Genomic DNA, 15,783 nt, shown 5'->3' with positions numbered 1-15,783 from the left:
TTACTGATCTGTGCCACCTACTTGGTCAGCATCTGCAGCCGCGTGAATGCTGCAGAACCTCTCTGTCCGTTATGGCTAAACTGACTGATGCCCTCCATTTTTATGGCAATGGATCCTTTCAGTCAGCCATTGGGGACAATGCGACTGTCGCTGAGGCTGCAGTCCGCTGTTGCATCCGGCAAGTGACAGATGCCCTTTATAGGCAAACGCATCGATTCATTACCTTCCCTCGGACCCTGCACAAGCAGACGGAGGAAGAGGAGTATGAGGAGGAGGAGGAGGAGGAAGAGCAGGCGGAGGAGGAGGAGGAGGAAGATGGAAGGGCTGCTGAAAGTGGAAGGTCCATTCGTCAGAGGCTCCTCTGGACTCGTGTCGACACCCCTGTGGCGGAATGATGAGAGTCTTAACTCATGCGCACTTTGGATGTTTCAGGGCCTCTGAATGCCAGCATCACTGAAAGTAGTCACATGCGCCATGCAACATTGAAACTTCTGTTTATTGACACAGAAGTCTTTCATTACAGCTAAACAACGTAATGTGAGCACAAACCATAACTTTCAAAATAACTGTTAACTGTTCGGCCAAGCCGCAAAACTCAACAACCCTCAGCAAATATAACAGCAGGTGAGGGTGTCCTTGAATTTGGACAAACAAATGTCTCAGCACCTTCCTGTACAACTGACCCCTTCAGGGAGAACGACTTCTCTTCTGCGCCCGGCCCCTTCCCTCCCTGCTGCTCCTACGTAATTGGACCCCAGTGGCGGGCTCAAGGCTGGGGGACGCCTCCTGACTGTCTGGAAGCACGGAAGCCCCTGAGGGACGGCCTGGCCGACCTCTGGGCTTGGAGGGTGCGGACGCAGGATGCTTGCTGTGACCATGGCTGGGAGCAGTGTGGCCTGCAGGTGGTGGCAGCTGCAATGCAGGCGTCCCAGCGCTGGCATGTGCAATGCTCTCCTGCCGAGAGAGGACACCTGCACAATGGTCGGACGACACACTGGCTATCTGAGGGGAGCGGCTCGGCTCATCCGCCACAATCGCATGCTCCACTGATTCCTGGCCTTGAACGGGAGTGGAAGGGCCCGGGGTGATCCTATCTGATGCAGAGAGGGTGGCTGTAGTGAGAGATCGCGTTGCGTCAATCTGGCTGTGGAGGAGCCCAGCAAGTGACTGCGTGGCAACAGTGAGGACCTGTGTGCCAGGTGCCAGTGCTTCGGAGAAGGCCTGGACAGTTCTTCCCATGGCTTTGGACAAGGCAGGTGCCGACCGCTCCACTGCCTCGGACAAGCCCGGCACAGACCTTTCCAGGGATTGTCCGAAGCCCTGAACAGTCCTTTCCATTGCCGACTCAAAGCCGTGGACAGTCCTCTCCATTGTTGGGCCGAAGCCCTGGATAGTCCTGTCCATTGTGGCCCCGAAGCCCTGGATAGACCTGTCCATAGTTTCCCCGAACACCTGGAGAGTCCTCTCCATTGTGGCGCCAAAGCCCTGCAGAGTCCTCTCCATTGTTGCCCCGAAGTCCAACATACTCCTAGCCAATGAATCTATTGACTCAGGCATCTTCTCCACTGCAGCCATCAGCTCCGTGTGTCTGACCCGGGCCTGTTTGCTCATCTCAGCCAGGCGACGGACCTCATCTGCACTCTGTGCAGCAGTCATGATGACCTGCCTTGCCCTGCGGGGAGACGGTGGGCGAACTTGCCTATCCCCCCTGCGTTGCTGCATGCCGCTTGGTCCGGCAACTGGTTCATCCTCAGAGCCACCCCCCCTCCCCTCCAGGGGACTACTATCCCCAGTCTGCAGATATCTCAGCTCCCCGGATTCTGCAGCGGCTGGTCCGGATTCCTCCTGGTCCTCGCCTCCGGTAGCACTGGCACTGGCAGCTTCCGCGCGTTGAGCCCGAGTTGGTGCTGCTTCATCTGAAAGTGGGAGGTGGAAGAGTGGCTTTAGCAAAAGGACAGCTTTGCTGAAAGGCATGCCAGATTGCGGCAAGGCTCTGACATGGCTGCACACTGAGGATGCATGCTGGCAGGGGAACCAAGTGGAAGGCAACAGGTGAAAAAGCTGAGAGTCTTACCCTCGCTGTCGGTAATGGGGTCGGCAGATGCAGTGGTCACAGGACAAGACAGGCGTCCTCCAAGTATCTGGTGCACTCTCTCCTCCAGCTCCGTGAGAGTGACCACTTGTGCAGGTCCACCACCAGTTCGACGCTGCTCCTTTCGAATCATCGCCAGCTTAGCCTGCAGGGGAAAGAAGGGGAGGTTCTGTTAGATCAGGCCTTGAGACATCATCGCATGCCCCCCATGGTGCAAGAGCCCTTACATCAGGCCTTGAGACCTCATCGCATGCCCCCCATGGTGCAAGAGCCCTTACATCAGGCCTTGAGACATCATCGCATGCCCCCCATGGTGCAAGAGCCCTTACATCAGGCCTTGAGACATCATCGCATGCTCCCCATGGTGCACGAGCCCTTACATCAGGCGTTGAGACATCATCGCATGCCCCCCATGGTGCAAGAGCCCTTACATCAGGCCTTGAGACATCAGTCCATGTGTGTGCCCAGAAAGGGCCATGGGTGCATACTGTTAAGGAGAATTTCAGTATTAAGGACTTTGCAAAGACTGTCGGGATACTTGACATTAAAACTGGTTGACAAAGGGGCCCCCTGAGCTCGCACATAGGCTGGGATGAGATAATGCCAGCTGCAGTTTTGTTATTGAACGATTGTGGTCACCTTACAACGAAAAATAGGTTGGACTTCTGCTTATCTTGTCTGCGGCCAGAGGCCCAAAAGAGTTTTAACAGATGGCCATCGCTTGTTTAAGAATATGTAACCGTTTGCTTAAGAATAGATAACCATTTTAGATGTCACGGGGTGTCGCTAGGATTATGTAATCAACCGTCTAAGTTGTTTTGACCCCTGTATAAAAGTAGGCGGCTTGAGTGTACAAAACGAGAAGTTTGGCGATTGCACACGGGGTGCACAGCTGCTTCTCCCAGAGCTCTGCAATAAAGCATTCTTTTACTTTGCCATTCACTCGTAGTCAGAGTTTTATTGACTCTAAAAGCTTCTGTTGGGATTGCGTCGACCTAGAATATCACCTGGCCCGCTTAGCCCCAAATTAGCTACAACAAATTGGCGCTGCGAGCAGGGTCACCGAGTGAGCGGCTGTTCTGATCAAGCAGACTCTTGCTCGAGTGATCTAAAAGAACAAAAGAGAGGTGAGATGGCATATGTAAAATTGTGCTAGGATACTAACAACCGTGAGACTGCATTATTTCTTGTGATTCCAGGGAACCTAGGTATAGCCTAGGAGGAGAACTGGAGATTCCAGGGAAACTAGGTATAGCCTAGGAGGAGAACTGGAGGAGAGGTAAAGGAGCCGGACCAACCTTTACTTACACGTGGCGGACCCCGAGAGAAAGGTATTGTGTTCTCAGAATCGGGGGGCCGAAGATAGTGGCCAAGGGACATAATGTCGAGTAAGGATCTGAAGCGGGGGCCCCCGGGCTCCCTTATCGATACTTTTATGACGGATAGATGTGCCCTAATTGAGAAAATGCAGAAAGACGGGTGGGACGTATCAAAAGATTTGGACCAACAGCGGTCATGGTGGGAAACACAGAAAAGGGAAAGAACTAAGAAAGCAGGGGTACTGTTGGTTCATCATTTGGCAGGATTGATAGAACAGGCAGCGGCGGTGAGCCTTAAGGGAAAACGATTCCAGATAGATGACCTCCGGACGGAGTGTGAGGGATGTAAGTGGGAAAACCCAAGGAGGACGAATACATGTGTCTGCACTAATAGGGGGACCGACAGTGTGGGATGTTAGTGGACAATGGAGCAGCAATATCTATAACCAACCTCCCCCTTCCCACCACAAAGAAAAGGACAGTAATAATAGGGGTAGGCGGTGAAAACTTCACCGCCTTCCGTAGTATTCCACAAATTGTAGAAATAAACGGACGATATATTCCCATGAGATTTTATGTATGTAAGAACAATGAAGGTCAGCCCCAAAAAGGCACAGATAGGTAAAACCCAGGTCTTATATTTAGGACACCTTATCTCACAAGGGGTAAAGGAGATGCCCGCAGATAGAAAAGGGGCAATACAAACCATGCCTAGACCTGTAACAGTAAGAGGAGTAAGGAAAGTACTGGGGCTTTTTAATTACAGCCGAAACTTCATCCCAGGGTTCGCAAAAACAGCGGAACCCATACAGCGATTGGTAAAAGGGGGTAAGCCTGCCCTGGAACCCATCGAATGGGGTCCTGAGCAGGAACAAGCTTATACCCAACTTAAACGAGATCTGATATCAGCCCCAGGACTAGGACTCCCAGATATGAACAAACCCTTCCACATACACTGTGATAATGAGGAAGGATTTTATTCGGCCGTAGTCACCCAGGAGCATGGAGATAAACGTAGACCCGTAGCATACTATTCCACTGCAGAAGGGCCAGTAGTATCGGGACTCTCGCGCTGCATAGCCGCTCTAGATTGTGCAGCTTGGGCCGTAAAAATTAGCGAGCCCGTTGTAATGACAGGAGATATTATTCTCCACACAAAGCATACTTTAGTAGAAATGTTAAACACTAGAAAATTGCGATCAGTCTCACACTTGAGACGAGCGAAATGGGAGGCTGTTCTCCTCCCTCCCAGTAAAGCAGTAACAATAGTCAGAGACGCAGGGGAAAACCCGGCTGAAGGAGTATTGGGGTCGGGTATTTCCCATGATTGTGGAGATGTAGATGCTGACTTAGAGGGAGACAAGATAAAGGGCTGAAGAGACCCTGTACGTGGACGGGTCCCGAAAATATATAGACGGACAGCCTCGTACGGGCTGGGCTGTAGTAAAGAGTCAGATGAGGACTGTACGATCAGGGAGACTTGAAGGAGGCTTGTCAGCCCAAGTAGCAGAACTAGTGGCTCTGACAGTAGCACTAGAAGAGTCCGAGAATAAAATTGTAAATACATATACAGATAGCCGATATGCGTTCGGAGTAGTCCATGACTACATGACTGCATGGAGCAGACGGGGATTTGTAACTACCGGAGGAACCCCCATAAGACATCAGGAAAGAATCGAAGCCCTCCTGGAAGCTAGTAATAAGCCTAAACAGGTCGCAGTAATAAAGATTAAAGCACACCAAAAGGAACCAGCCAGAGACAGTCCAGAATGGACGGGTTATATGGGCAACCAGGCAGCTGACAGGGCAGCTCAGGCAGCCCTGATCTTGGAACGGAAAGAAGCAAACCTAGAACGGAAGGAAGGAAAGCAGATAGCGAAACAATCCGCGGAGTTAGCCTTAGAATGGGAACCCGAGGAACCTGTAGCCAGTGTAGATAGCCCAGGAAATGAAATTAGTATTGCCGAGCTACACGAGGATATATTACCTAGTGAAAGGCAAAGATGGAAAGAACAAGGAGCCAGACCAACAGCAGATGGAGTATGGCGAATAAATAACAAGGTAATGGCCCCCGAGTGTATACAGAATACCCTACTCGAAATACACCATGGATTAAGCCACTCTGGAAAGGAGGCGATGCAACAGACTTTAGGTAAGGAGTGGTGGTGGAAGGGTATGGGACGGGATATTGCTAAGTATTGTCAACGATGCATCGTGTGCGCTCAGCATAACCCAGGAAGACCAGTTAAAATTAAACTAGGACACCAACCCAGGCCCCGAGGGCCATGGGAGCACTTGCAAATTGATTTTACGGGGCCCCTACCCATGTCAAAGGGTAAGACGTATTGCTTGGTGATTATTGATCAATTCACAAGATGGGTGGAGGCATTCCCCACCAGAAATTGTACTGCCACTACAGTCGCTCGAATCTTGGCGGAGGAGGTAATCCCACGTTGGGGAATGCCGCTCCAGATAGATTCGGATCAAGGGACCCACTTCACAGGAGGTGTGGTCAAACATATGTGCCAGTTAATGGGAATTAAGCAAAAGTTTCATATACCCTACCATCCCCAGAGCTCGGGGATGGTAGAAAGAATGAACCGAACACTAAAAAATGCGCTGGCTAAGGCCATGCAGGAATCGGGAAAAACATGGGTGGAAGTGTTACCTATCATTCTGATGAAATTACGAGCCACCTGTAATCGCACCACAGGCCTTGCCCCGTATGAACTTATGACAGGACGAGCAATGCAATTGCCAGAAGGCATAATTACGGGAGGGGTGGATGTAGGCCCCTTAAAGGACAAGCTACGGCGATATGTCCAAGAAATGAGTAAACAATTAAAAGAAATGCGGACGCAGGTAAGGTACCGCCAGAGGGAACAGGACGAGAAAGAATTCCCCTTCCCGTTACCAGAAGTCCCTACAGCGGGAACTAGGGTAATGCTAAAGGTATTACCAACCAAATCAGGCTTTGCTCCCAAATGGAATGGGCCTTACGAAGTTATTATTAGCGGAGATACTTGCGCCTGTCTAGACATACGGGGAAAGGGAGTGTGGAAACATTGGACACAGCTAAAGATATATGAGCCAAAGTCATCCCTGGAGCCTCCCGAGACGGAGACTACCGGGGAGAGTGTAACCACGAAAGAAAGGACTGACTAAATGAATGTAACCGGCATAAGATTAAGATTAAAGCTGTTAAGTTATTGTGTTAAGGACTCAATCTGTAGGGGCGTACAACGCAGATTGAGAATTGATACTGTTTAGTTAAGGCATAAGGATTACGCTTCGGGGTTACAGAACTCGTACTCGGCCGTGGAAAGGTGACTGCGGTTATGCGAGATCTGTTATGGTGTTTGGATCGTTCTGACCTGCTGACATCCAACACCCATTTTAAGTTTTAAGCTTTAATCTACCTCAGAAGGGGTGTGCATAGAAGTTACTAATAATACGCCCTTGTATTATTTTCCAGGTCAACATCAGTTGATTAATGCCTGATACTTTGATCTGTTTGCCTGTGGGGGCTTTTATTTTGTGGCTTATTGCATCGGTTGTGCTTGTGTGCTTTTACTTAAACGTGTTGATACAAGAGTGTTATCGGGAAGGCCAAAGAAAAAATGAACCAGCTTCAGACAGGCAGTACTTAATCAGAAATAAAGATGAAGACCATAATATGTTTAGTTGCGATAATATGCATTGTTACGGTAACCCGGGAGAGACAGCTATGTAAGCGAAATTTGCACATAAGCGAAATTTGCACGTAAATACTTTTGTTTATATGTCTTATGAGTATGCTAAGAAAAGGGGGCAGTCTGCTGCTATAAGATCATTAACTGTACCTCCGGGCCGAATGGAACGTCCCAAGCAAACACGATTCAGATTCCCCCCTGACTAGGGTACACGGAGTCATTTATCGCAACGGGACCAGCCACATACAATTGGGAGCTGGATCCACGTAACCCAAGCCCTGGGTTAGATGATTCAAAGGCGTACAATGGTACATACTTTATCTGCAGCCACAAAGCCTACCTGTGGCTGCCCCGGTCTTGGACCGGTTCTTGTTACTTAGGTTATGTAGTACCCTACATTCACCTCTTGAATGAGATTGGGGAACACCACGAATTTAAGAAATACCGGTTTAAAAGAGAGCTAGGAGCTTATCAAAGATTTTTTGGTGTAATAAGCCCTCCCTATGGAATAATGAACTTAATGGATGAAACAAGGAAGTTGGCAAGGTTAATAGAGGTAGTTGCCAATGTTACTGGGGAAGCTTTAACAGAAATGAGTACCGAAATGGTAGCTATTAGAACAGTAACCCTCCAGAATCGAATGGCCTTAGATTACCTCCTTGCAGCACAAGGAGGAACCTGTGCCTTGATAGGAAGTGAGTGCTGTACTTATATCCCTGATAGTTCGGAAAATATCACAAACTTAGTAGACCACATGAAGGATGAAGTGAAAAGATTCCATACCAATCCGGGAGAAGGATGGTTGGAGTGGCTAGGACTAACGGGATGGGGTCCCTGGATAATGCATGCATTGGTTATCATTGTCGCGATATGTGTTGCGATATGCTGTTTGCTAACTATAGTGCGAGCTTGTTGCAAAATGGCAATGACATCGACAATGCCAGTCAGTGCGATTCAGGCGGATGAATTATCGCTTATGGAAAAGGACAAGGCGGACGAATCCGAGCCGCCTGATGTCCCCGGGAGGAGGCAGTGGTTGTAGGAACAACACTGTGAAGAAAGAAGATTGGTGGTCAGCTGGACCAAGAAGATCGTGATCCAGGACCAAAAGGAGGGATTGTTAAGGAGAATTTCAGTATTAAGGACTTTGCAAAGACTGTCGGGATACTTGACATTAAAACTGGTTGACAAAGGGGCCCCCTGAGCTCGCACATAGGCTGGGATGAGATAATGCCAGCTGCAGTTTTGTTATTGAACGATTGTGGTCACCTTACAACGAAAAATAGGTTGGACTTCTGCTTATCTTGTCTGCGGCCAGAGGCCCAAAAAAGTTTTAACAGATGGCCATCGCTTGTTTAAGAATATGTAACCGTTTGCTTAAGAATAGATAACCATTTTAGATGTCACGGGGTGTCGCTAGGATTATGTAATCAACCGTCTAAGTTGTTTTGACCCCTGTATAAAAGTAGGCGGCTTGAGTGTACAAAACGAGAAGTTTGGCGATTGCACACGGGGTGCACAGCTGCTTCTCCCAGAGCTCTGCAATAAAGCATTCTTTTACTTTGCCATTCACTCGTAGTCAGAGTTTTATTGACTCTAAAAGCTTCTGTTGGGATTGCGTCGACCTAGAATATCACCTGGCCCGCTTAGCCCCAAATTAGCTACAACAATACTGACAGATGGCCATTGGCGCATCATTGCAGCAGGGTGCCCGAAGTCAGCTGCAGATGGAGGGAAGCACAAGTTTGGTAAAGCATCACTTACCCTAACGATCCGTGTGAGGTCGTTGAATTTCTTCCTGCACTGAACAGGGGTCCTGGTCGCCATGCTGCTGGAGTTGACCCTCACAGCAACCTCCCTCCAAGATCGTCGATAAGCCTTCTGATTCGGCCTCTTGCCATTATCCGGATACAGGACCTCTCGACGGTGTTTAACTGCAGCCACCAAGTGGTCCAGAGCCTCAGTGCTGAAGCGCTCTGCTCTCTGCCTAACCTTCTCCATGATGAACAAGTTTGTACCGCCAGACAAGGGTGAGCGCCGAATCTGAGGCCTACAGGGCGTTGGGTGTTGAAGCTCAGGCTGACTGACCCATCCCTTTAAGAGCCGGCCGGCGCCTGGAGGTCTCGTGCTTTCCCGTAATTGAGTTCACCTGCGCTGCGCCCGTCCGCGGCGATATTGAGTAGCGCCTGACCTTTTGCGCCTTAAGAGCACCGTGCAACGGCTGATTTAGCGCCTCTATCCCCTTTGGGGGCGATGCAACCCAATATCGCGCCAGGCGGTGATAAGTTTCGTCTGGCTATAAACTTTGCGCATCGCCAGTTCTAACGCCTCAAGCAGGGCTATACCCAATTTCTAGCTAAGTCAAATCAAAGCTTCAACTAATAACGCACAACTAAAATTACTAATATTTCTGTTTCTCTTAGTTCTTTATTTTTCTCTGTACGATGCTTTACTCAAGAAGTGGCAGAATGTAAATGAAATATCTGGAATAATATTTAGCTGGGGAATGGATTACATATCAGGAATGAAAATGCAGTGCAGCGCTCCAATAGCTCTGCTGAGCAATGAATGCTGGTTCACTGCATTATCTGGGGCAGAACCCTGTGGCCTACTATGCTCTTGAGTTTCGAGTGGGAAACTAACCGGAAACTGACGGCAAAATTGGTGCCTGCCCAATTCCCACCCCAGGTTAAAATTGGGGCTTTTGTTGCTGGTTACAGCACACATAGAAAGAAAGACTTGCATTTATATAGCGCCTTTCACAACCACCGGACATCTCAAAGTGCTTTACAGCCAATGAAGTACTTTTGGAGTGTAGTCACTTTTGTAATGTAGAAAATGCAGCAGCCAATTTGTGCACAGCAAACTCCCACAAACAGCAATGTGATAATGACCAGATAATCTGTTTTTATTATGCAGATTGAGGGATAAATATTGGCCAGGACACACTCCCCTTCGAAATAGTGCCATGGAATCTTTTACATCCTGAGAGGGCAGATAGAGTTCAGTTTAATGTCTCATCCGAAAGACGGCACCTCCAACAGTGCGGCACTCCCTCAGCACTGCACTGTCGTGTCAGCCTAGCTTTATGTGCACAAGTCCCTGGAGTGTCACTTGAACCCACAACCTTCTGACTCAGAGGTGAGTGTGCTACCCACTGAGCCACGGTTGATACAAGTCAATTGGGTTAAAGTCAATTATTTCTGCAAGTTGCAGGGGATATACATTCCAGTCATGTATGTCAAAGGCACTAATTGGCATATGTGGTTCATTCCTATTGAACAAGAGTGTTTAATATTGTGATGAAATATGCCATTCATCAGGCACTGTATTCTCTGTGTTTAGTTTAGTTTCAGTTTCATTTCCTTACCTGGATTGTATTGTGTGTAGGGCTCCGCCCATACCTGGCCCCTACTTAAGCAAGCTCCAGCGTGTCTCTCAGACAGTACAGCAGATCTCTGGATGAGAGACACTTCTCCAATGTGTATTACTTTCTGAGTTAATAAAAGCCTTGCTTTGTTCCGTTAACATTGAGTCTCAGATTCATTGAGGCACATCAATTTTATTAACTCAATTTTCAACGCAATGGACCAACTCTTGAAACCCGAACGTTTGGATTTGGACCCGCATGCTTCGGACGCATCGGCACGATTCGGACACTGGTTTAAGTGTATGGAATTCTTCCTGGACAATTCCGCAGCCATCACAGGCGCTACGGACGCTGAAAGTATGAAACTCGGAATCCTGCGGAATTGGGTAAGCCACCGGGTTTACCCCCTCATCCAAGACGCCGACACGTACCCGGCCGCCTGCGACATCCTAAAGGCGCATTACCAGCAGCCTACGAATGAGGCGTATGCTAGGCATCTGCTCGCCACTCGCACACAGCGACCTGGGGAATCGCTGGATGAGTTCCTAGTCACCCTGAAAACGCTTGGCAAAGACTGCAAGTGCCAAGATGTAAAAGCCGCAGTGTACACTGACGAGCTTGTTCATGATGCCTTTATCGCAGGCCTCAGCTCCACTTACATCCGGCAGAGACTACTGGAAAAAACGGGATTGGACCTGAAACAGGCTGTGGACACAGCGCGATCCCTGGATGTGGCCCCGAGAAACTCGGACGCCTACTCTTCGGCCCGCGCCGCCCATGCCGCCACGTGTGCACCAAGGGCGCCGCCATCTTGGAAGGCATCTTCCCCGCCCGGCAGCCCGACACCATCGGGGCCCCGCTCTCCCCCCAGAAGCCCTACGACAGCCGCGACGCGTCGGGGCCCCAACTGCTACTTCTGCGGGCAGCCGAAGCACACCAGAAACCTGTGCCCGGCGAAAGGCACCACCTGCTTTTAGTGCGATAAGAAGGGGCACTTCGGGAAGGTGTGCAGAGGGAACCCCGCTGGAAAACCCGCCACCGCCGCGTGTGCGCCGTGGGAGCGGCCATCTTGGACGCCATCTTGCCCGACCTCGTGGGGTCCGCCATCTTGTGAGCAGACAGCGTGGATGCCATCTTGTCTCGATCAGGGCCCTACAGTGGCATCAGTCACAGTGGACCAGACCAGACCGCACCCGCTATCCAAATCAATGGTGGACATCGAGGTAAACGGGTGCGGGGTTAAATGTTTAATTGACAGTGGAAGCACGGAGAGTTTTATCCACCCTGAACTAGCACAACAACTCTCTCTAACGGTGGTCCCTGCTCGGGGCACCATCTCTATGGCTGATAAAACCCAGACATCGACCATTATGGGTTACTGCGCGGTACAATTGTCCGTTAACAGAACTGTATACGATAATTTTAAATTACTAATCATGAAGAGTCTATGTGCGAGCGTGATCTTGGGCCTGGATTTCCAGTGCCACCACCAAAGCATCACGCCCAATTACGGTGGGTCCCAGCCGCCCCTCACAGTGTGTGGTCTGGCTACCCTGAAGGTAAAGCCGCCTTCGCTATTCGCGAACCTTACTCCCTACTGCCGGCCAATAGCGACCAAAAGCAGGAGGTACAGCTGGGAGGACAGACGGTTTATCGCGACCGAGGTAGACAGGCTCCTGAAGGAGCGCATTATCGAACGCAGCAACAGCCCGTGGCACGCCCAAGTGGTGGTGGTGAGGGGTAGCGAGAAGAAGCGGATGCTGATAGATTATAGCCAGACGGTTAATCTATACACCCAGCTAGACGCATAGCCGCTACCCCGCATATCCGAGATGGTGAACCAAATCGCCCAATACCGGGTGTTCTCCACCATCGACCTCAAGTCAGCGTACCACCAGCTCCCTATCAGACCAGAGGACCGCCCGTACACCGCCTTCGAGGTGAACGGACGCCTCTACCAATTCCTCAGAGTCCCCTTTGGGGTGACGAATGGGGCCTCGGTCTTCCAGAGGGAGATGGACCGCATGGTCGATGACCACCACTTGCAGGCAACCTTCCCCTACCTCGACAACGTCACCATCTGCGGTCACAACCAGCAGGATCACGACTCAAACCTCGAGAGGTTCCTGAAAACCGCACAAAAACTCAACCTCACTTACAACGAGGACAAGTGCGTTTTCAACACCACGCGCCTCTGCATACTAGGCAGCGTGGTGGAGAATGGGGAAATCGGACCAGACCCCGACCGATTGCGCCCCCTACGGGAGCTCCCCCTGCCCAACACTCCCAAAGCCCTGAAAAGGTGCCTGGGGTTATTTTCTTATTATGCCCAATGGGTCCCCAATTACTCCGACAAAGCCCGCCCCCTCTTGAAAGCATCCTCTTTTCCGCTCTCTGCTGAAGCCCACGCCGCCTTCAAAAGCATTAAGCGGGATATTGAGCGGGCCACGCTACAGGCAGTGGACGAAAACACTCCCTTTCAAGTGGAAAGTGATGCGTCTGACTTTGCCTTGGCAGCCACCCTCAACCAGGCGGGGCGGCCCGTAGCTTTCTTCTCGAGGACCCTCCAAGGGCCCGAGATCAGACACTCTTCCGTGGAAAAGGAGGCCCAAGCCATCGTGGAGGCAGTGCGCCACTGGCGCCACTACCTAGCCGGCAAACGCTTCACCCTACTTACCGACCAGCGGTCGGTAGCGTTTATGTTCAATAATAAACAGAGGGGGAAGATTAAAAATGATAAGATTCTTAGGTGGTGGATCGAGCTCTCCACCTTTGAGTATGACATCATTTACCGGCCAGGGGCCCTTAACGAATCCCCCGACGCCCTCTCACGAGGGATGTGTGCCAGCACCACCGGGGATCGGCTACAGCCCCTCCACAACGACTTCTGCCACCCAGGGGTCACACGGCTGTTCCACTTCATAAAGTCCCGCAACTTACCCTACTCGATTGAGGAAGTTCGGTCTCTGACCAGGAACTGCCGCACTTGCACTGAGTGCAAGCCCCGGTTCTACCGCCCAGATAGAGCCCACTTAATCAAAGCTACATGGCCCTTTGAGCGGCTCAGCTTAGATTTCAAGGGCCCCCTCCCATCAGTCGACCGCAATGTTTACTTCCTGAACATTGTGGATGAATACTCCCGTTTCCCATTCGCCTTCCCCTGCCCAGACATGACCAGCGCCACGGTCATTAAATGCCTCAACAGCCTGTTCTGCCTGTTCGGTATGCCGAGCTACATCCATACGGATAGGGGGGCGTCCTTCATGAGTGAAGAGCTACGCCAGTACATGCTGTCCAGGGGGATCGCCACGAGCCGTACCACCAGCTACAACCCCCAGGGTAATGGCCAGGTGGAGCGAGAGAACAGGACAGTATGGAAAGCAGTCACCCTAGCTCTAAGGACCAAGGGCCTCCCTATCTCCCGCTGGCAGGAAGTCCTCCCAGATGTGCTCCATTCGATACGGTCGCTATTGTGTACTGCCACTAATGCCACGCCTCATGAACGAATGTTTGTCTTTCCCCGGAAATCCACCTCAGGCGTATCCATGCCGTCATGGCTCTCCACCCCAGGTCCGGTATTTGTACGAAGGCATGTGAGGGGCCACAAGACGGACCCTCTCGTGGAGTCAGTGCACCTACTCCACGCCAACCCCCAATACGCGTATGTCCGGCACGCCGACGGAAGGGAGGACACCGTGTCCATAAAAGACGACGCCCCAGATGGTAACGACAACAACCACGACCACAACAGCAACAACAATCACAGCAATTCTTACCCACCCACTATCCCTTCATCACCCCCGGAAGAACATTGACCAACGGTGTCCCCACCAACTACCCCTTCAACAACCCTGGCGGCACCCCCGGCAGAGACCCAGGAGGCCACCGGGGACACCCAGCCGACACCCGCGGCACCACAACAGCCACGTCGGTCACAGAGGACTATCAAACCCCCGAACAGACTAAATCTGTAGAAGGGGTGAATGTGATGAAATATGCCATTCATCAGGCACTGTATTCTCTGTGTTTAGTTTAGTTTCAGTTTCATTTCCTTACCTGGATTGTATTGTGTGTAGGGCTCCGCCCATACCTGGCCCCTACTTAAGCAAGCCCCAGCGTGTCTCTCAGACAGTACAGCAGATCGCTGGATGAGAGACACTTCTCCAATGTGTATTACTTTCTGAGTTAATAAAAGCCTTGCTTTGTTCCGTTAACATTGAGTCTCGGATTCATTGAGGCACATCAAATATGTTAATGTCTGTTAAATGTGGAGTCACTTATGGCAGTCTTTGAGTAGTACCCCTTATGGTTGGCTAGCAGAAATAATTCCCAACTTACAGTATTATACAAATGCAAAGGTATGTAACACAAATAGTATTTTTAAAAATCTGCTCTCTTGCGAGCAAAGATTATTATGCTACAAGTTCTCAACTGAATCAACACCCTGTAACAGTAAGAGATAGCTATATATACAAATGTTTTATAGCATGTTTCATGCCATTCTCTAGCTAGTGATTTTTTACATTTTTCTTTCCATTTTTGTTGCCAATTTTATCAATCCAGTGCTTCTTTTTACTAGTTTTTTTTAATCAAACCTGTTTATTGCTAACATTGCAATCAAGTGTTTCAGACCAATTTTCAGTAGCATTGTGACTCCTGAGAACTGTTTGACTGTTCGAGATTTTTTTCTGTAAGTGCCTATTGTGAAGGATTTTCAGCAGCCTTGAGGTACATTTTCGGTTGGGTATGTTTTTTAAAGATGAGAAAAAATATATAACTCTATAACTTTGGATGTATTTCTCTAACTCCCTCCCACATGGCACTTTCAGGATCTTGCATGGTGATAAATGTTTCAACTCTTCTAAAGCAGATGGAAAAGGGGTAAATAAGCTGGCAATCGAAAGAACTATGTAAGACTTTGGAAGACCAAAATATTTTTTAAATCAGCAAATATATGCATCATGAAATATACATATGACATCCTAAATATATATATAATATATTAATGATCTAGACGAGGGAACTAGCGTAGGGATTTCGCAATAATTTAGAGATTTCCTACAGTTCCGAAGATTTTTTTTTTGATTAAAGAATACCTGGGTAATATACCTTTAAAAATCCAGGGATCAAAATGGCCACCAGACTGCATGGCAGAAGACAAGGACTTGAAAAGGCAGCCTGCTGTGTCTGTGAAAAAGGTTCAATGGAGCAGTCAAACTGCCAATCAAGGCAGTTCAGGGAGTTCCCCTCCCTGCAGCAGACAATCGATGTGTTTACAGAAACTGCTACAATGTTTACCCAAAGGATTAA

Source organism: Somniosus microcephalus, chromosome 16, assembly GCF_052327205.1.
Source record: "Somniosus microcephalus isolate GS21.2 chromosome 16, FLI_Smic_1.0, whole genome shotgun sequence".
NCBI classification, from domain to species: domain Eukaryota; kingdom Metazoa; phylum Chordata; class Chondrichthyes; order Squaliformes; family Somniosidae; genus Somniosus; species Somniosus microcephalus.
This window is presented reverse-complemented; position numbering follows the sequence as displayed.